The following is a 13,802-nucleotide window of genomic DNA, read 5'->3' on the forward strand; positions in this document are numbered from 1 at the left end:
GCAAAATGTACTTGACCCTCTCTCTCCGCGCAACTTCTCTCGCTTAGCGGTTTAGCGGTTTAAAAGGATAGTACCCTTAGCGAGCGGTCCAGCGGTTTAAAAGAAAGATTAAAAAGAGGGTGGGGGATGCAACACGAGGACTTCCCAGGGGGTCACCCATCCTAGTACTACTCTCGCCCAAGCACGCTTAACTTCGGAGTTCTGATGGGATCCGGTGCATTAGTGCTGGTATGATCGCATCCGTCACGTACTGCGCGCAAAATGTACTTGACCCTCTCTCTCCGCGCAACTTCTCTCGCTTAGCGGTTTAGCGGTTTAAAAGGATAGTACCCTTAGCGAGCGGTCCAGCGGTTTAAAAGAAAGATTAAAAAGAGGGTGGGGGATGCAACACGAGGACTTCCCAGGGGGTCACCCATCCTAGTACTACTCTCGCCCAAGCACGCTTAACTTCGGAGTTCTGATGGGATCCGGTGCATTAGTGCTGGTATGATCGCATCCGTCACGTACTGCGCGCAAAATGTACTTGACCCTCTCTCTCCGCGCAACTTCTCTCGCTTAGCGGTTTAGCGGTTTAAAAGGATAGTACCCTTAGCGAGCGGTCCAGCGGTTTAAAAGAAAGATTAAAAAGAGGGTGGGGGATGCAACACGAGGACTTCCCAGGGGGTCACCCATCCTAGTACTACTCTCGCCCAAGCACGCTTAACTTCGGAGTTCTGATGGGATCCGGTGCATTAGTGCTGGTATGATCGCATCCGTCACGTACTGCGCGCAAAATGTACTTGACCCTCTCTCTCCGCGCAACTTCTCTCGCTTAGCGGTTTAGCGGTTTAAAAGGATAGTACCCTTAGCGAGCGGTCCAGCGGTTTAAAAGAAAGATTAAAAAGAGGGTGGGGGATGCAACACGAGGACTTCCCAGGGGGTCACCCATCCTAGTACTACTCTCGCCCAAGCACGCTTAACTTCGGAGTTCTGATGGGATCCGGTGCATTAGTGCTGGTATGATCGCATCCGTCACGTACTGCGCGCAAAATGTACTTGACCCTCTCTCTCCGCGCAACTTCTCTCGCTTAGCGGTTTAGCGGTTTAAAAGGATAGTACCCTTAGCGAGCGGTCCAGCGGTTTAAAAGAAAGATTAAAAAGAGGGTGGGGGATGCAACACGAGGACTTCCCAGGGGGTCACCCATCCTAGTACTACTCTCGCCCAAGCACGCTTAACTTCGGAGTTCTGATGGGATCCGGTGCATTAGTGCTGGTATGATCGCATCCGTCACGTACTGCGCGCAAAATGTACTTGACCCTCTCTCTCCGCGCAACTTCTCTCGCTTAGCGGTTTAGCGGTTTAAAAGGATAGTACCCTTAGCGAGCGGTCCAGCGGTTTAAAAGAAAGATTAAAAAGAGGGTGGGGGATGCAACACGAGGACTTCCCAGGGGGTCACCCATCCTAGTACTACTCTCGCCCAAGCACGCTTAACTTCGGAGTTCTGATGGGATCCGGTGCATTAGTGCTGGTATGATCGCATCCGTCACGTACTGCGCGCAAAATGTACTTGACCCTCTCTCTCCGCGCAACTTCTCTCGCTTAGCGGTTTAGCGGTTTAAAAGGATAGTACCCTTAGCGAGCGGTCCAGCGGTTTAAAAGAAAGATTAAAAAGAGGGTGGGGGATGCAACACGAGGACTTCCCAGGGGGTCACCCATCCTAGTACTACTCTCGCCCAAGCACGCTTAACTTCGGAGTTCTGATGGGATCCGGTGCATTAGTGCTGGTATGATCGCATCCGTCACGTACTGCGCGCAAAATGTACTTGACCCTCTCTCTCCGCGCAACTTCTCTCGCTTAGCGGTTTAGCGGTTTAAAAGGATAGTACCCTTAGCGAGCGGTCCAGCGGTTTAAAAGAAAGATTAAAAAGAGGGTGGGGGATGCAACACGAGGACTTCCCAGGGGGTCACCCATCCTAGTACTACTCTCGCCCAAGCACGCTTAACTTCGGAGTTCTGATGGGATCCGGTGCATTAGTGCTGGTATGATCGCATCCGTCACGTACTGCGCGCAAAATGTACTTGACCCTCTCTCTCCGCGCAACTTCTCTCGCTTAGCGGTTTAGCGGTTTAAAAGGATAGTACCCTTAGCGAGCGGTCCAGCGGTTTAAAAGAAAGATTAAAAAGAGGGTGGGGGATGCAACACGAGGACTTCCCAGGGGGTCACCCATCCTAGTACTACTCTCGCCCAAGCACGCTTAACTTCGGAGTTCTGATGGGATCCGGTGCATTAGTGCTGGTATGATCGCATCCGTCACGTACTGCGCGCAAAATGTACTTGACCCTCTCTCTCCGCGCAACTTCTCTCGCTTAGCGGTTTAGCGGTTTAAAAGGATAGTACCCTTAGCGAGCGGTCCAGCGGTTTAAAAGAAAGATTAAAAAGAGGGTGGGGGATGCAACACGAGGACTTCCCAGGGGGTCACCCATCCTAGTACTACTCTCGCCCAAGCACGCTTAACTTCGGAGTTCTGATGGGATCCGGTGCATTAGTGCTGGTATGATCGCATCCGTCACGTACTGCGCGCAAAATGTACTTGACCCTCTCTCTCCGCGCAACTTCTCTCGCTTAGCGGTTTAGCGGTTTAAAAGGATAGTACCCTTAGCGAGCGGTCCAGCGGTTTAAAAGAAAGATTAAAAAGAGGGTGGGGGATGCAACACGAGGACTTCCCAGGGGGTCACCCATCCTAGTACTACTCTCGCCCAAGCACGCTTAACTTCGGAGTTCTGATGGGATCCGGTGCATTAGTGCTGGTATGATCGCATCCGTCACGTACTGCGCGCAAAATGTACTTGACCCTCTCTCTCCGCGCAACTTCTCTCGCTTAGCGGTTTAGCGGTTTAAAAGGATAGTACCCTTAGCGAGCGGTCCAGCGGTTTAAAAGAAAGATTAAAAAGAGGGTGGGGGATGCAACACGAGGACTTCCCAGGGGGTCACCCATCCTAGTACTACTCTCGCCCAAGCACGCTTAACTTCGGAGTTCTGATGGGATCCGGTGCATTAGTGCTGGTATGATCGCATCCGTCACGTACTGCGCGCAAAATGTACTTGACCCTCTCTCTCCGCGCAACTTCTCTCGCTTAGCGGTTTAGCGGTTTAAAAGGATAGTACCCTTAGCGAGCGGTCCAGCGGTTTAAAAGAAAGATTAAAAAGAGGGTGGGGGATGCAACACGAGGACTTCCCAGGGGGTCACCCATCCTAGTACTACTCTCGCCCAAGCACGCTTAACTTCGGAGTTCTGATGGGATCCGGTGCATTAGTGCTGGTATGATCGCATCCGTCACGTACTGCGCGCAAAATGTACTTGACCCTCTCTCTCCGCGCAACTTCTCTCGCTTAGCGGTTTAGCGGTTTAAAAGGATAGTACCCTTAGCGAGCGGTCCAGCGGTTTAAAAGAAAGATTAAAAAGAGGGTGGGGGATGCAACACGAGGACTTCCCAGGGGGTCACCCATCCTAGTACTACTCTCGCCCAAGCACGCTTAACTTCGGAGTTCTGATGGGATCCGGTGCATTAGTGCTGGTATGATCGCATCCGTCACGTACTGCGCGCAAAATGTACTTGACCCTCTCTCTCCGCGCAACTTCTCTCGCTTAGCGGTTTAGCGGTTTAAAAGGATAGTACCCTTAGCGAGCGGTCCAGCGGTTTAAAAGAAAGATTAAAAAGAGGGTGGGGGATGCAACACGAGGACTTCCCAGGGGGTCACCCATCCTAGTACTACTCTCGCCCAAGCACGCTTAACTTCGGAGTTCTGATGGGATCCGGTGCATTAGTGCTGGTATGATCGCATCCGTCATGTACTGCGCGCAAAGTGTACTTGACCCTCTCTCTCCACGCAACTTCTCTCGCTTAGCGGTTTAGCAGTTTAAAAGGATAGTACCCTTAGCGAGCGGTCCAGTGGTTTAAAAGAAAAATTAAAAAGAGGGTGGGGGAAGCAACACGATGACTTCCCAGGGGGTCACACATCCTAGTACTACTCTCGCCCAACCACGCTTAACTTCGGAGTTCTGATGGGATCCGGTGCATTAGTGCTGGTATGATCGCATCCGTCATGTACTGCGCGCAAAATGTACTTGACCCTCTCTCTCCGCGCAACTTCTCTCGCTTAGCGGTTTAGCGGTTTAAAAGGATAGTACCCTTAGCGAGCGGTCCAGCGGTTTAAAAGAAAAATTGAAAAGAGGTTGGGGGATGCAACACGAGGACTTCCAAGGGGGTCACCCATCCTAGTACTACTCTCGCCCAACCACGCATAACTTCGGAGTTCTGATGGGATCCGGTGCATTAGTGATGGTATGATCGCATCCGTCATGTACTGCGCGCAAAATGTACTTGACCCTCTCTCTCCGCGCAACTTCTCTCGCTTAGCGGTTTAGCGGTTTAAAAGGATAGTACCCTTAGCGAGCGGTCCAGCGGTTTAAAAGAAAGATTAAAAAGAGGGTGGGGGATGCAACACGAGGACTTCCCAGGGGGTCACCCATCCTAGTACTACTCTCGCCCAAGCACGCTTAACTTCGGAGTTCTGATGGGATCCGGTGCATTAGTGCTGGTATGATCGCATCCGTCACGTACTGCGCGCAAAATGTACTTGACCCTCTCTCTCCGCGCAACTTCTCTCGCTTAGCGGTTTTGCGGTTTAAAAGGATAGTACCCTTAGCGAGCGGTCTAGCGGTGTAAAAGAAAAATTGAAAAGAGGGTGGGGGATGTAACACGAGGACTTCCCAGGGGGTCACCCATCCTAGTACTACTCTCGCCCAAGCACGCTTCACTTCGGAGTTCTGATGGGATCCGGTGCATTAGTGCTGGTATGATCGCATCCGTCATGTACTGCGCGCAAAGTGTACTTGACCCTCTCTCTCCGCGCAACTTCTCTCGCTTAGCGGTTTAGCAGTTTAAAAGGATAGTACCCTTAGCGAGCGGTCCAGTGGTTTAAAAGAAAAATTAAAAAGAGGGTGGGGGAAGCAACACGAGGACTTCCCAGGGGGTCACACATCCTAGTACTACTCTCGCCCAACCACGCTTAACTTCAGAGTTCTGATGGGATCCGGTGCATTAGTGCTGGTATGATCGCATTCGTCATGTACTGCGCGCAAAATGTATTTGACCCTCTCTCTCCGCGCAACTTCTCTCGCTTAGCGGTTTAGCGGTTTAAAAGGATAGTACCCTTAGCGAGCGGTCCAGCGATTTAAAAGAAAAATTGAACAGAGGGTGGGGGATGCAACACGAGGACTTCCTAGGGGGTCACCGATCCTAGTACTACTCTCGCCCAAGCACGCTTCACTTCGGAGTTCTGATGGGATCCGGTGCATTAGTGCTGGTATGATCGCATAGGTCATGTACTGCGCGCAAAATGTACTTGAACCTCTCTCTCCGCGCAACTACTGTCGCTTAGCGGTTTAGCGGTTTAAAAGGATAGTACCCTTAGCGAGCGGTCCAGCGGTTTAAAAGAAAAATTGAAAAGAGGGTGGGGGATGCAACACGAGGACTTCCAAGGGGGTCACCCATCCTAGTACTACTCTCGCCCAAGCACGCTTTACTTCGGAGTTCTGATGGGATCCGGTGCATTAGTGCTGGTATGATCGCATCCGTCATGTACTGCGCGCAAAATGTACTTGACCCTCTCTCTCCGCGCAACTTCTTTCGCTTAGCGGTTTAGCGGTTTAAAAGGATAGTATCCTTAGCGAGCGGTCCAGCGGTGTAAAAGAAAAATTGAAAAGAGGGTGGGGGATGCAACACGAGGACTTCCCAGGGGGTCACCCATCCTAGTACTACTCTCGCCCAAGCACGCATAAGTTCGGAGTTCTGATGGGATCCGATGCATTAGTGCTGGTATGATCGCTTCCATCATGTACTACGCGCAAAATATACTTGACCCTCTATCTCCGCGCAACTTCTCTCGCTTAGCGGTTTAAAAGGATAGTACCCTTAGGGAGTGGTCCAGCGGTTTAAAAGAAAAATTAAAACGAGGGTGGGGGAAGCAACACGAGGACTTCCCAGGGGGTCACACATCCTAGTACTACTCTCGCACAACCACGCTTAACTTCGGAGTTCTGATGGGATCCGGTGCATTAGTGCTGGTATGATCGCATTCGTCATGTACTGCGCGCAAAATGTATTTGACCCTCTCTCTCCGCGCAACTTCTCTCGCTTAGCGGTTTAGCGGTTTAAAAGGATAGTACCCTTAGCGAGCGGTCCAGCGGTTTAAAAGAAAAATTGAAAAGAGGGTGGGGGATGCAACACGAGGACTTCCCAGGGGGTCACCGATCCTAGTACTACTCTCGCCCAAACATGCTTCACTTCGGAGTTCTGATGGGATCCAGTGCATTAGTGCTGGTATGATCGCATTCGTCATGTACTGCGCGCAAAATGTATTTGACCCTCTCTCTCCGCGCAACTTCTCTCGCTTAGCGGTTTAGCGGTTTAAAAGGATAGTACCCTTAGCGAGCGGTCCAGCGGTTTAAAAGAAAGATTAAAAAGAGGGTGGGGGATGCAACACGAGGACTTCCCAGGGGGTCACCCATCCTAGTACTACTCTCGCCCAAGCACGCTTAACTTCGGAGTTCTGATGGGATGTGGTGCATTAGTGCTGGTATGATCGCATCCGTCATGTACTGCGCGCAAAATGTACTTGACCCTCTCTCTCCGCGCAACTTCTCTTGCTTAGCGGTTTAGCGGTTTAAAAGGATAGTACCCTTAGCGAGCGGTCCAGCGGTTTAAAAGAAAGATTAAAAAGAGGGTGGGGGATGCAACACGAGGACTTCCCAGGGGGTCACCCATCCTAGTACTACTCTCGCCCAAGCACGCTTAACTTCGGAGTTCTGATGGGATCCGGTGCATTAGTGCTGGTATGATCGCATCCGTCATGTACTGCGCGCAAAATGTACTTGACCCTCTCTCTCCGCGCAACTTCTTTTGCTTAGCGGTTTAGCGGTTTAAAAGGATAGTACCCTTAGCGAGCGGTCCAGCGATTTAAAAGAAAAATTGAACAGAGGGTGGGGGATGCAACACGAGGACTTCCCAGGGGGTCACCCATCCTAGTACCACTCTCGCCCAAGCACGCTTCACTTCGGAGTTCTGATGGGATCCGGTGCATTAGTGCTGGTATGATCGCATCCGTCACGTACTGCGCGCAAAATGTACTTGACCCTCTCTCTCCGCGCAACTTCTCTCGCTTAGCGGTTTAGCGGTTTAAAAGGATAGTATCCTTAGCAAGCGGTCCAGCGGTTTAAAAGAAAAAATTGAAAAGATGGTGGGGGATGTATCACGAAGACTTCCCAGGGGGTCACCAATCCTAGTACTACTCTCGCCCAAGCACGCTTAACTTCGGAGTTCTGATGGGATCCGGTGCATTAGTGCTGGTATGATCGCATCCGTCATGTATTGCGCGCAAAATGTACTTGACCCTATCTCTCCGCGCAACTTCTCTCGCTTAGCGGTTTAGCGGTTTAAAAGGATAGTACCCTTAGCGAGCGGTCCAGCGGTTTAAAAGAAAAATTGAAAAGAGGGTGGGGGATGCAACACGAGGACTTCCAAGGGGGTCACCCATCCTAGTACTACTCTCGCCCAAACACGCATAACTTCGGAGTTCTGATGGGTTCCGGTGCATTAGTGCTGGTATGATCGCATCCGTCATGTACTGCGCGCAAAATGTACTTGACCCTCTCTCTCCGCGCAACTTCTCTCGCTTAGCGGTTTAGCGGTTTAAAAGGATAGTACCTTAGCGAGCGGTCCAGCGGTTTAAAAGAAAAAATTGAAAAGAGGTTCGGGGATGTAACACGAAGACTTCCCAGGGGGTCACCAATCCTAGTACTACTCTTGCCCAAGCACGCTTAACTTCGGAGTTCTGATGGGATGCGGTGCATTAGTGCTGGTATGATCGCATCCGTCATGTACTGCGCGCAAAATGTACTTGACCCTCTCTCTCCGCGCAACTTCTCTCGCTTAGCGGTTTAGCGGTTTAAAAGGATAGTACCCTTAGCGAGCGGTCCAGCGGTTTAAAAGAAAGATTAAAAAGAGGGTGGGGGATGCAACACGAGGACTTCCCAGGGGGTCACCCATCCTAGTACTACTCTCGCCCAAGCACGCTTAACTTCGGAGTTCTGATGGGATCCGGTGCATTAGTGCTGGTATGATCGCATCCGTCATGTACTGCGCGCAAAATGTACTTGACCCTCTCTCTCCGCGCAACTTCTCTCGCTTAGCGGTTTAGCGGTTTAAAAGGATAGTACCCTTAGCGAGCGGTCCAGCGGTTTAAAAGAAAGATTAAAAAGAGGGTGGGGGATGCAACACGAGGACTTCCCAGGGGGTCACCCATCCTAGTACTACTCTCGCCCAAGCACGCTTAACTTCGGAGTTCTGATGGGATCCGGTGCATTAGTGCTGGTATGATCGCATCCGTCACGTACTGCGCGCAAAATGTACTTGACCCTCTCTCTCCGCGCAACTTCTCTCGCTTAGCGGTTTAGCGGTTTAAAAGGATAGTACCCTTAGCGAGCGGTCCAGCGGTTTAAAAGAAAGATTAAAAAGAGGGTGGGGGATGCAACACGAGGACTTCCCAGGGGGTCACCCATCCTAGTACTACTCTCGCCCAAGCACGCTTAACTTCGGAGTTCTGATGGGATCCGGTGCATTAGTGCTGGTATGATCGCATCCGTCACGTACTGCGCGCAAAATGTACTTGACCCTCTCTCTCCGCGCAACTTCTCTCGCTTAGCGGTTTAGCGGTTTAAAAGGATAGTACCCTTAGCGAGCGGTCCAGCGGTTTAAAAGAAAGATTAAAAAGAGGGTGGGGGATGCAACACGAGGACTTCCCAGGGGGTCACCCATCCTAGTACTACTCTCGCCCAAGCACGCTTAACTTCGGAGTTCTGATGGGATCCGGTGCATTAGTGCTGGTATGATCGCATCCGTCATGTACTGCGCGCAAAATGTACTTGACCCTCTCTCTCCGCGCAACTTCTCTCGCTTAGCGGTTTAGCGGTTTAAAAGGATAGTACCCTTAGCGAGCGGTCCAGCGGTGTAAAAGAAAAATTAAAAAGAGAGTGGGGGATGCAACACGAGGACTTCCCAGGGGGTCACACATCCTAGTACTACTCTCGCCCAAGCACGCTTAACTTCGGAGTTCTGATGGGATCCGGTGCATTAGTGCTGGTACGATCGCATCCGTTATGTACTGCGCGCAAAATGTACTTGACCCTCTCTCTCCGCGCAACTTCTCTCGCGTAGCGGTTTAGCGGTTTAAAAGGATAGTATCCTTAGCGAGCGGTCCAGCGGTTTAAAAGAAAAATTGAAAAGAGGGTGGGGGATGCAACACGAGGACTTCCCAGGGGGTCACACATCCTAGTACTACTCTCGCCCAAGCACGCTTAACTTCGGAGTTCTGATGGGATCCGGTGCATTAGTGCTGGTACGATCCCATCCGTTATGTACTGCGCGCAAAATTTACTTGACCCTCTCTCTCCGCGCAACTTCTCTCGCGTAGCGGTTTAGCGGTTTAAAATGATAGTACCCTTAGCGAGCGGTCCAGCGTTTTAAAAGAAAAATTGAAAAGAGGGTGGGGGATGCAACACGAGGACTTCCCAGGGGGTCACCCATTCTAGTACTACTCTCGCCCAAGCACTCATAACTTCGGAGTTCTGATGGGATCCGGTGCATTAGTGCTGGTATGATCACATCCGTCATGTACTGCGTGCAAAATGTACTTGACCCTCTCTCTCCGCGCAACTTCTCTCGCTTAGCGGTTTAGCGGTTTAAAAGGATAGTATCCTTAACGAGCGGTCCAGCGGTTTAAAAGAAAAAATTGAAAAGAGGGTGGGGGATGTAACACGAAGACTTCCTAGGGGGTCACCCATCCTAGTACTACTCTCGCCCAAGCACGCTTAAAATCGGAGTTCTGATGGGATGCGGTGCATTAGTGCTGGTATGATCGCATCCGTCATGTACTGCGCGCAAAATGTACTTGACCCTCTCTCTCCGCGCAACTTCTCTCGCTTAGCGGTTTAGCGGTTTAAAAGGATAGTATCCTTAACGAGCGGTCCAGCGGTTTAAAAGAAAAAATTGAAAAGAGGGTGGAGGATGTAACACGAAGACTTCCTAGGGGGTCACCCATCCTAGTACTACTCTCGCCCAAGCACGCTTAACTTCGGAGTTCTGATGGGATCCGGTGCATTAGTGCTGGTACGATCGCATCCGTCATGTACTGCGCGCAAAATGTACTTGACCCTCTCTCTCCGCGCAACTTCTCTCGCTTAGCGGTTTAGCGGTTTAAAAGGATAGTATCCTTAACGAGCGGTCCAGCGGTTTAAAAGAAAAAATTGAAAAGAGGGTGGAGGATGTAACACGAAGACTTCCTAGGGGGTCACCCATCCTAGTACTACTCTCGCCCAAGCACGCTTAACTTCGGAGTTCTGATGGGATCCGGTGCATTAGTGCTGGTATGATCGCATCCGTCATGTACTGCGCGCAAAATGTACTTGACCCTCTCTCTCCGCGCAACTTCTCTCGCTTAGCGGTTTAGCGGTTTAAAAGGATAGTACCCTTAGCGAGCGGTCCAGCGGTTTAAAAGAAAAATTGAAAAGAGGGTGGGGGATGCAACACAAGGACTTCCCAGAGGGTCACCCATCCTAGTACTACTCTCGTCCAAGCACGCTTTACTTCGGAGTTCTGATGGGATCCGGTGCATTAGTGCTGGTACGATCGCATCCGTTATGTACTGCGCGCAAAATGTACTTGACCCTCTCTCTCCGCGCAACTTCTCTCGCGTAGCGGTTTAGCGGTTTAAAATGATAGTACCCTTAGCGAGCGGTCCAGCGGTTTAAAAGAAAAATTGAAAAGAGGGTGGGGGATGCAACACGAGGACTTCCCAGGGGGTCACACATCCTAGTACTACTCTCGCCCAACCACGCTTAACTTCGGAGTTCTGATGGGATGCGGTGCATTAGTGCTGGTATGATCGCATCCGTCATGTACTGCGCGCAAAATGTACTTGACCCTCTCTCTCCGCGCAACTTCTCTCGCATAGCGGTTTAGCGGTTTAAAATGATAGTACCCTCAGCGAGCGGTCCAGCGGTTTAAAAGAAAAATTGAAAAGAGGGTGGGGGATGCAACACGAGGACTTCCAAGGGGGTCACCCATTCTAGTACTACTCTCGCCCAAGCACTCATAACTTCGGAGTTCTGATGGGATCCGGTGCATTAGTGCTGGTATGATCACATCCGTCATGTACTGCGCGCAAAATGTACTTGACCCTCTCTCTCCGCGCAACTTCTCTCGCTTAGCGGTTTAGCGGTTTAAAAGGATAGTATCCTTAGCGAGCGATCCAGCGGTTTAAAAGAAAAAATTGAAAAGAGGGTTGGGGATGTAACACGAAGACTTCCCAGGGGGTCACCAATCCTAGTACTACTCTTGCCCAAGCACGCTTAACTTCGGAGTTCTGATGGGATGCGGTGCATTAGTGCTGGTATGATCGCATCCGTCATGTACTGCGCGCAAAATGTACTTGACCCTCTCTCTCCGCGCAACTTCTCTCGCTTAGCGGTTTAGCGGTTTAAAAGGATAGTACCCTTACTTCCCAGGGGGTCACCCATCCTAGTACTACTCTCGCCCAAGCACGCTTAACTTCGGAGTTCTGATGGGATGCGGTGCATTAGTGCTGGTATGATCGCATCCGTCATGTACTGTGCGCAAAATGTACTTGACCCTCTCTCTCCGCGCAACTTCTCTCGCTTAGCGGTTTTTGACCCTCTCTCTCCGCGCAACTTCTCTCGCTTAGCGGTTTAGCGGTTTAAAAGGATAGTAAACTTCTCTCGCTTAGCGGTTTAGCGGTTTAAAAGGATAGTACCCTTATCTCGCTTAGCGGTTTAGCGGTTTAAAAGGATAGTACCCTTACTTCCCAGGGGGTCACCCATCCTAGTACTACTCTCGCCCAAGCACGCTTGGGGGTCACCCATCCTAGTACTACTCTCGCCCAAGCACGCTTCACTTCGGAGTTCTGATGGGATCCGATGCATTAGAGCAGGTATGATCGCATCCGTCATGTATTGCGCGCAAAATGTACTTGACCCTCTCTCTCCGCGCAACTTCTCTCGCTTAGCGGTTTAGCGGTTTAAAAGGATAGTACCCTTAGCGAGCGGTCCAGCGATTTAAAAGAAAAATTGAAAAGAGGGTGGGGGATGTAACACGAAGACTTCCTAGGGGGTCACCCATCCTAGTACTACTCTCGCCCAAACACGCATAACTTCGGAGTTCTGATGGGATCCGGCGCATTAGTGCTGGTATGATCGCATCCGTCATGCACTGCGCGCAAAATGTACTTGACCCTTTCTCTCCGCGCAACTTCTCTCGCTTAGCGGATTAGCGGTTTAAAAGGATAGTACCCTTAGCGAGCGGTCCAGCGGTTTAAAAGAAAAATTAAAAAGAGAGTGGGGGATGCAACACGAGGACTTCCCAGGGGGTCACACATCCTAGTACTACTCTCGCCCAAGCACGCTTACCTTCGGAGTTCAGATGGGATCCGGTGTATTAGTGCTGGTACGATCGCATCCGTCATGTACTGCGCGCAAAATGTACTTGACCCTCTCTCTCCGCGCAACTTCTCTCGCTTAGCGGTTTAGCGGTTTAAAAGGATAGTACCCTTAGCGAGTGGTACAGCGGTTTAAAAGAAAAATTGAAAAGAGGGTGAGGGATGCAACACGAGGACTTCCCAGGGGGTCACCCATCTTAGTACTACTCTCGCCCAAGCACGCATCACTTCGGAGTTCTGATGGGATCCGGTGCATTAGTGCTGGTATGATCGCATCGGTCATGTACTACGCGCAAAATGTACTTGAACCTCTCTCTCCGTGCAACTTCTCTCGCTTAGCAGTTTAGCGGTTTAAAAGGACAGTACACTTAGCGAGCGGTCCAGCGGTTTAAAAGAAAAATTGAAAAGAGGGTGGGGGATGCAACACGAGGACTTCCCAGGGGGTCACCCATCCTAGTACTACTCTCCCCCAAGCACGCATAACTTCGGAGTTCTGATGGGATCCGGTGCATTAGTGCTGGTATGATCACATCCGTCATGTACTGCGCGCAAAATGTACTTGACCCTCTCTCTCCGCGCAACTTCTCTTGCTTAGCGGTTTAGCGGTTTAAAAGGATAGTATCCTTAGCGAGCAGTCCAGCGGTTTAAAAGAAAAAATTGAAAAGAGGGTGGGGGATGTAACACGAAGACTTCCTTGGGGGTCACCCATCCTAGTACTACTCTCGCCCAAGCACGCTTAAAATCGGAGTTCTGATGGGATGCGGTGCATTTGTGCTGCTATGATCGCATCCGTCATGTACTGCGCGCAAAATGTACTTGACCCTCTCTCTCCGCGCAACTTCTCTCGCTTAGCGGTTTAGCGGTTTAAAAGGATAGTATCCTTAACGAGCGGTCCAGCGGTTTAAAAGAAAAAATTGAAAAGAGGGTGGAGGATGTAACACGAAGACTTCCTAGGGGGTCACCCATCCTAGTACTACTCTCGCCCAAGCACGCTTAACTTCGGAGTTCTGATGGGATCCGGTGCATTAGTGCTGGTATGATCGCATCCGTCATGTACTGCGCGCAAAATGTACTTGACCCTCTCTCTCCGCGCAACTTCTCTCGCTTAGCGGTTTAGCGGTTTAAAAGGATAGTACCCTTAGCGAGCGGTCCGGCGGTTTAAAAGAAAAATTGAAAAGAGGGTGGGGGATGCAACACAAGGACTTCCCAGAGGGTCACCCATCCTAGTACTACTCTCGTCCAAGCACGCTT

The 13,802-nt window shown here is 50.8% G+C and overlaps 50 non-coding genes and 3 pseudogenes across 50 annotated transcripts; all 53 read right to left on the bottom strand.

The window, feature by feature from the left end:
- Positions 1 to 123: 123 nt before the first annotated feature.
- LOC116009123 lies at positions 124 to 242 on the bottom strand. Its single transcript, XR_004096404.1, has one exon. It is a non-coding gene; the product is annotated as a 5S ribosomal RNA (ribosomal RNA).
- Positions 243 to 379: 137 nt separating this feature from the next.
- Positions 380 to 498, bottom strand: LOC116009129. The gene has a single exon (XR_004096409.1). It is a non-coding gene; the product is annotated as a 5S ribosomal RNA (ribosomal RNA).
- Positions 499 to 635: 137 nt separating this feature from the next.
- LOC116009130 lies at positions 636 to 754 on the bottom strand. The gene has a single exon (XR_004096410.1). It is a non-coding gene; the product is annotated as a 5S ribosomal RNA (ribosomal RNA).
- A 137-nt stretch (positions 755 to 891) lies between these two features.
- On the bottom strand, positions 892 to 1,010 carry LOC116009131. Its single transcript, XR_004096411.1, has one exon. It is a non-coding gene; the product is annotated as a 5S ribosomal RNA (ribosomal RNA).
- A 137-nt stretch (positions 1,011 to 1,147) lies between these two features.
- Positions 1,148 to 1,266, bottom strand: LOC116009132. Its single transcript, XR_004096412.1, has one exon. It is a non-coding gene; the product is annotated as a 5S ribosomal RNA (ribosomal RNA).
- A 137-nt stretch (positions 1,267 to 1,403) lies between these two features.
- On the bottom strand, positions 1,404 to 1,522 carry LOC116009134. Its single transcript, XR_004096414.1, has one exon. It is a non-coding gene; the product is annotated as a 5S ribosomal RNA (ribosomal RNA).
- A 137-nt stretch (positions 1,523 to 1,659) lies between these two features.
- Positions 1,660 to 1,778, bottom strand: LOC116009135. Its single transcript, XR_004096415.1, has one exon. It is a non-coding gene; the product is annotated as a 5S ribosomal RNA (ribosomal RNA).
- Positions 1,779 to 1,915: 137 nt separating this feature from the next.
- On the bottom strand, positions 1,916 to 2,034 carry LOC116009136. Its single transcript, XR_004096416.1, has one exon. It is a non-coding gene; the product is annotated as a 5S ribosomal RNA (ribosomal RNA).
- Positions 2,035 to 2,171: 137 nt separating this feature from the next.
- LOC116009137 lies at positions 2,172 to 2,290 on the bottom strand. Its single transcript, XR_004096417.1, has one exon. It is a non-coding gene; the product is annotated as a 5S ribosomal RNA (ribosomal RNA).
- A 137-nt stretch (positions 2,291 to 2,427) lies between these two features.
- On the bottom strand, positions 2,428 to 2,546 carry LOC116009144. The gene has a single exon (XR_004096423.1). It is a non-coding gene; the product is annotated as a 5S ribosomal RNA (ribosomal RNA).
- A 137-nt stretch (positions 2,547 to 2,683) lies between these two features.
- On the bottom strand, positions 2,684 to 2,802 carry LOC116009155. Its single transcript, XR_004096434.1, has one exon. It is a non-coding gene; the product is annotated as a 5S ribosomal RNA (ribosomal RNA).
- Positions 2,803 to 2,939: 137 nt separating this feature from the next.
- Positions 2,940 to 3,058, bottom strand: LOC116009159. The gene has a single exon (XR_004096436.1). It is a non-coding gene; the product is annotated as a 5S ribosomal RNA (ribosomal RNA).
- Positions 3,059 to 3,195: 137 nt separating this feature from the next.
- LOC116009160 lies at positions 3,196 to 3,314 on the bottom strand. Its single transcript, XR_004096437.1, has one exon. It is a non-coding gene; the product is annotated as a 5S ribosomal RNA (ribosomal RNA).
- Positions 3,315 to 3,451: 137 nt separating this feature from the next.
- LOC116009161 lies at positions 3,452 to 3,570 on the bottom strand. Its single transcript, XR_004096438.1, has one exon. It is a non-coding gene; the product is annotated as a 5S ribosomal RNA (ribosomal RNA).
- Positions 3,571 to 3,707: 137 nt separating this feature from the next.
- Positions 3,708 to 3,826, bottom strand: LOC116009162. Its single transcript, XR_004096439.1, has one exon. It is a non-coding gene; the product is annotated as a 5S ribosomal RNA (ribosomal RNA).
- A 137-nt stretch (positions 3,827 to 3,963) lies between these two features.
- LOC116008883 lies at positions 3,964 to 4,082 on the bottom strand. Its single transcript, XR_004096234.1, has one exon. It is a non-coding gene; the product is annotated as a 5S ribosomal RNA (ribosomal RNA).
- Positions 4,083 to 4,219: 137 nt separating this feature from the next.
- On the bottom strand, positions 4,220 to 4,338 carry LOC116008585. The gene has a single exon (XR_004095959.1). It is a non-coding gene; the product is annotated as a 5S ribosomal RNA (ribosomal RNA).
- Positions 4,339 to 4,475: 137 nt separating this feature from the next.
- Positions 4,476 to 4,594, bottom strand: LOC116009164. The gene has a single exon (XR_004096441.1). It is a non-coding gene; the product is annotated as a 5S ribosomal RNA (ribosomal RNA).
- Positions 4,595 to 4,731: 137 nt separating this feature from the next.
- LOC116008297 lies at positions 4,732 to 4,850 on the bottom strand. The gene has a single exon (XR_004095689.1). It is a non-coding gene; the product is annotated as a 5S ribosomal RNA (ribosomal RNA).
- A 137-nt stretch (positions 4,851 to 4,987) lies between these two features.
- Positions 4,988 to 5,106, bottom strand: LOC116008884. The gene has a single exon (XR_004096235.1). It is a non-coding gene; the product is annotated as a 5S ribosomal RNA (ribosomal RNA).
- Positions 5,107 to 5,243: 137 nt separating this feature from the next.
- On the bottom strand, positions 5,244 to 5,362 carry LOC116008808. The gene has a single exon (XR_004096164.1). It is a non-coding gene; the product is annotated as a 5S ribosomal RNA (ribosomal RNA).
- A 137-nt stretch (positions 5,363 to 5,499) lies between these two features.
- LOC116008261 lies at positions 5,500 to 5,618 on the bottom strand. The gene has a single exon (XR_004095655.1). It is a non-coding gene; the product is annotated as a 5S ribosomal RNA (ribosomal RNA).
- A 137-nt stretch (positions 5,619 to 5,755) lies between these two features.
- LOC116008778 lies at positions 5,756 to 5,874 on the bottom strand. The gene has a single exon (XR_004096136.1). It is a non-coding gene; the product is annotated as a 5S ribosomal RNA (ribosomal RNA).
- Positions 5,875 to 6,003: 129 nt separating this feature from the next.
- On the bottom strand, positions 6,004 to 6,122 carry LOC116008942. The gene has a single exon (XR_004096289.1). It is a non-coding gene; the product is annotated as a 5S ribosomal RNA (ribosomal RNA).
- A 137-nt stretch (positions 6,123 to 6,259) lies between these two features.
- On the bottom strand, positions 6,260 to 6,378 carry LOC116008879. Its single transcript, XR_004096230.1, has one exon. It is a non-coding gene; the product is annotated as a 5S ribosomal RNA (ribosomal RNA).
- A 137-nt stretch (positions 6,379 to 6,515) lies between these two features.
- LOC116008523 lies at positions 6,516 to 6,634 on the bottom strand. The gene has a single exon (XR_004095900.1). It is a non-coding gene; the product is annotated as a 5S ribosomal RNA (ribosomal RNA).
- Positions 6,635 to 6,771: 137 nt separating this feature from the next.
- On the bottom strand, positions 6,772 to 6,890 carry LOC116009165. The gene has a single exon (XR_004096442.1). It is a non-coding gene; the product is annotated as a 5S ribosomal RNA (ribosomal RNA).
- Positions 6,891 to 7,027: 137 nt separating this feature from the next.
- Positions 7,028 to 7,146, bottom strand: LOC116008237. Its single transcript, XR_004095632.1, has one exon. It is a non-coding gene; the product is annotated as a 5S ribosomal RNA (ribosomal RNA).
- A 138-nt stretch (positions 7,147 to 7,284) lies between these two features.
- LOC116008791 lies at positions 7,285 to 7,403 on the bottom strand. The gene has a single exon (XR_004096149.1). It is a non-coding gene; the product is annotated as a 5S ribosomal RNA (ribosomal RNA).
- Positions 7,404 to 7,540: 137 nt separating this feature from the next.
- LOC116008696 lies at positions 7,541 to 7,659 on the bottom strand. The gene has a single exon (XR_004096062.1). It is a non-coding gene; the product is annotated as a 5S ribosomal RNA (ribosomal RNA).
- A 137-nt stretch (positions 7,660 to 7,796) lies between these two features.
- On the bottom strand, positions 7,797 to 7,915 carry LOC116008948. The gene has a single exon (XR_004096294.1). It is a non-coding gene; the product is annotated as a 5S ribosomal RNA (ribosomal RNA).
- Positions 7,916 to 8,052: 137 nt separating this feature from the next.
- Positions 8,053 to 8,171, bottom strand: LOC116009166. Its single transcript, XR_004096443.1, has one exon. It is a non-coding gene; the product is annotated as a 5S ribosomal RNA (ribosomal RNA).
- Positions 8,172 to 8,308: 137 nt separating this feature from the next.
- LOC116009167 lies at positions 8,309 to 8,427 on the bottom strand. The gene has a single exon (XR_004096444.1). It is a non-coding gene; the product is annotated as a 5S ribosomal RNA (ribosomal RNA).
- Positions 8,428 to 8,564: 137 nt separating this feature from the next.
- LOC116009168 lies at positions 8,565 to 8,683 on the bottom strand. The gene has a single exon (XR_004096445.1). It is a non-coding gene; the product is annotated as a 5S ribosomal RNA (ribosomal RNA).
- Positions 8,684 to 8,820: 137 nt separating this feature from the next.
- On the bottom strand, positions 8,821 to 8,939 carry LOC116009169. The gene has a single exon (XR_004096446.1). It is a non-coding gene; the product is annotated as a 5S ribosomal RNA (ribosomal RNA).
- A 137-nt stretch (positions 8,940 to 9,076) lies between these two features.
- On the bottom strand, positions 9,077 to 9,195 carry LOC116008449. Its single transcript, XR_004095832.1, has one exon. It is a non-coding gene; the product is annotated as a 5S ribosomal RNA (ribosomal RNA).
- Positions 9,196 to 9,332: 137 nt separating this feature from the next.
- On the bottom strand, positions 9,333 to 9,451 carry LOC116008636. The gene has a single exon (XR_004096005.1). It is a non-coding gene; the product is annotated as a 5S ribosomal RNA (ribosomal RNA).
- Positions 9,452 to 9,588: 137 nt separating this feature from the next.
- On the bottom strand, positions 9,589 to 9,707 carry LOC116008410. The gene has a single exon (XR_004095795.1). It is a non-coding gene; the product is annotated as a 5S ribosomal RNA (ribosomal RNA).
- Positions 9,708 to 9,845: 138 nt separating this feature from the next.
- Positions 9,846 to 9,964, bottom strand: LOC116008970. Its single transcript, XR_004096314.1, has one exon. It is a non-coding gene; the product is annotated as a 5S ribosomal RNA (ribosomal RNA).
- A 138-nt stretch (positions 9,965 to 10,102) lies between these two features.
- Positions 10,103 to 10,221, bottom strand: LOC116008663. The gene has a single exon (XR_004096030.1). It is a non-coding gene; the product is annotated as a 5S ribosomal RNA (ribosomal RNA).
- A 138-nt stretch (positions 10,222 to 10,359) lies between these two features.
- Positions 10,360 to 10,478, bottom strand: LOC116008499. The gene has a single exon (XR_004095877.1). It is a non-coding gene; the product is annotated as a 5S ribosomal RNA (ribosomal RNA).
- A 137-nt stretch (positions 10,479 to 10,615) lies between these two features.
- LOC116008539 lies at positions 10,616 to 10,734 on the bottom strand. The gene has a single exon (XR_004095915.1). It is a non-coding gene; the product is annotated as a 5S ribosomal RNA (ribosomal RNA).
- A 137-nt stretch (positions 10,735 to 10,871) lies between these two features.
- LOC116008870 lies at positions 10,872 to 10,990 on the bottom strand. The gene has a single exon (XR_004096221.1). It is a non-coding gene; the product is annotated as a 5S ribosomal RNA (ribosomal RNA).
- A 137-nt stretch (positions 10,991 to 11,127) lies between these two features.
- Positions 11,128 to 11,246, bottom strand: LOC116008540. The gene has a single exon (XR_004095916.1). It is a non-coding gene; the product is annotated as a 5S ribosomal RNA (ribosomal RNA).
- Positions 11,247 to 11,384: 138 nt separating this feature from the next.
- LOC116008949 lies at positions 11,385 to 11,503 on the bottom strand. The gene has a single exon (XR_004096295.1). It is a non-coding gene; the product is annotated as a 5S ribosomal RNA (ribosomal RNA).
- Positions 11,504 to 11,581: 78 nt separating this feature from the next.
- Positions 11,582 to 11,698, bottom strand: LOC116009028 (annotated as a pseudogene).
- A 204-nt stretch (positions 11,699 to 11,902) lies between these two features.
- LOC116009058 lies at positions 11,903 to 12,061 on the bottom strand (annotated as a pseudogene).
- A 137-nt stretch (positions 12,062 to 12,198) lies between these two features.
- LOC116008838 lies at positions 12,199 to 12,317 on the bottom strand. Its single transcript, XR_004096191.1, has one exon. It is a non-coding gene; the product is annotated as a 5S ribosomal RNA (ribosomal RNA).
- Positions 12,318 to 12,454: 137 nt separating this feature from the next.
- Positions 12,455 to 12,573, bottom strand: LOC116008673. Its single transcript, XR_004096040.1, has one exon. It is a non-coding gene; the product is annotated as a 5S ribosomal RNA (ribosomal RNA).
- Positions 12,574 to 12,710: 137 nt separating this feature from the next.
- Positions 12,711 to 12,829, bottom strand: LOC116008614. The gene has a single exon (XR_004095986.1). It is a non-coding gene; the product is annotated as a 5S ribosomal RNA (ribosomal RNA).
- A 137-nt stretch (positions 12,830 to 12,966) lies between these two features.
- On the bottom strand, positions 12,967 to 13,085 carry LOC116008683. Its single transcript, XR_004096050.1, has one exon. It is a non-coding gene; the product is annotated as a 5S ribosomal RNA (ribosomal RNA).
- A 138-nt stretch (positions 13,086 to 13,223) lies between these two features.
- LOC116009014 lies at positions 13,224 to 13,342 on the bottom strand (annotated as a pseudogene).
- Positions 13,343 to 13,480: 138 nt separating this feature from the next.
- LOC116008500 lies at positions 13,481 to 13,599 on the bottom strand. Its single transcript, XR_004095878.1, has one exon. It is a non-coding gene; the product is annotated as a 5S ribosomal RNA (ribosomal RNA).
- Positions 13,600 to 13,802: the final 203 nt, after the last annotated feature.

The sequence above is a fragment of the Ipomoea triloba genome, chromosome 16 (assembly GCF_003576645.1).
Source record: "Ipomoea triloba cultivar NCNSP0323 chromosome 16, ASM357664v1".
NCBI lineage: Eukaryota > Viridiplantae > Streptophyta > Magnoliopsida > Solanales > Convolvulaceae > Ipomoea > Ipomoea triloba.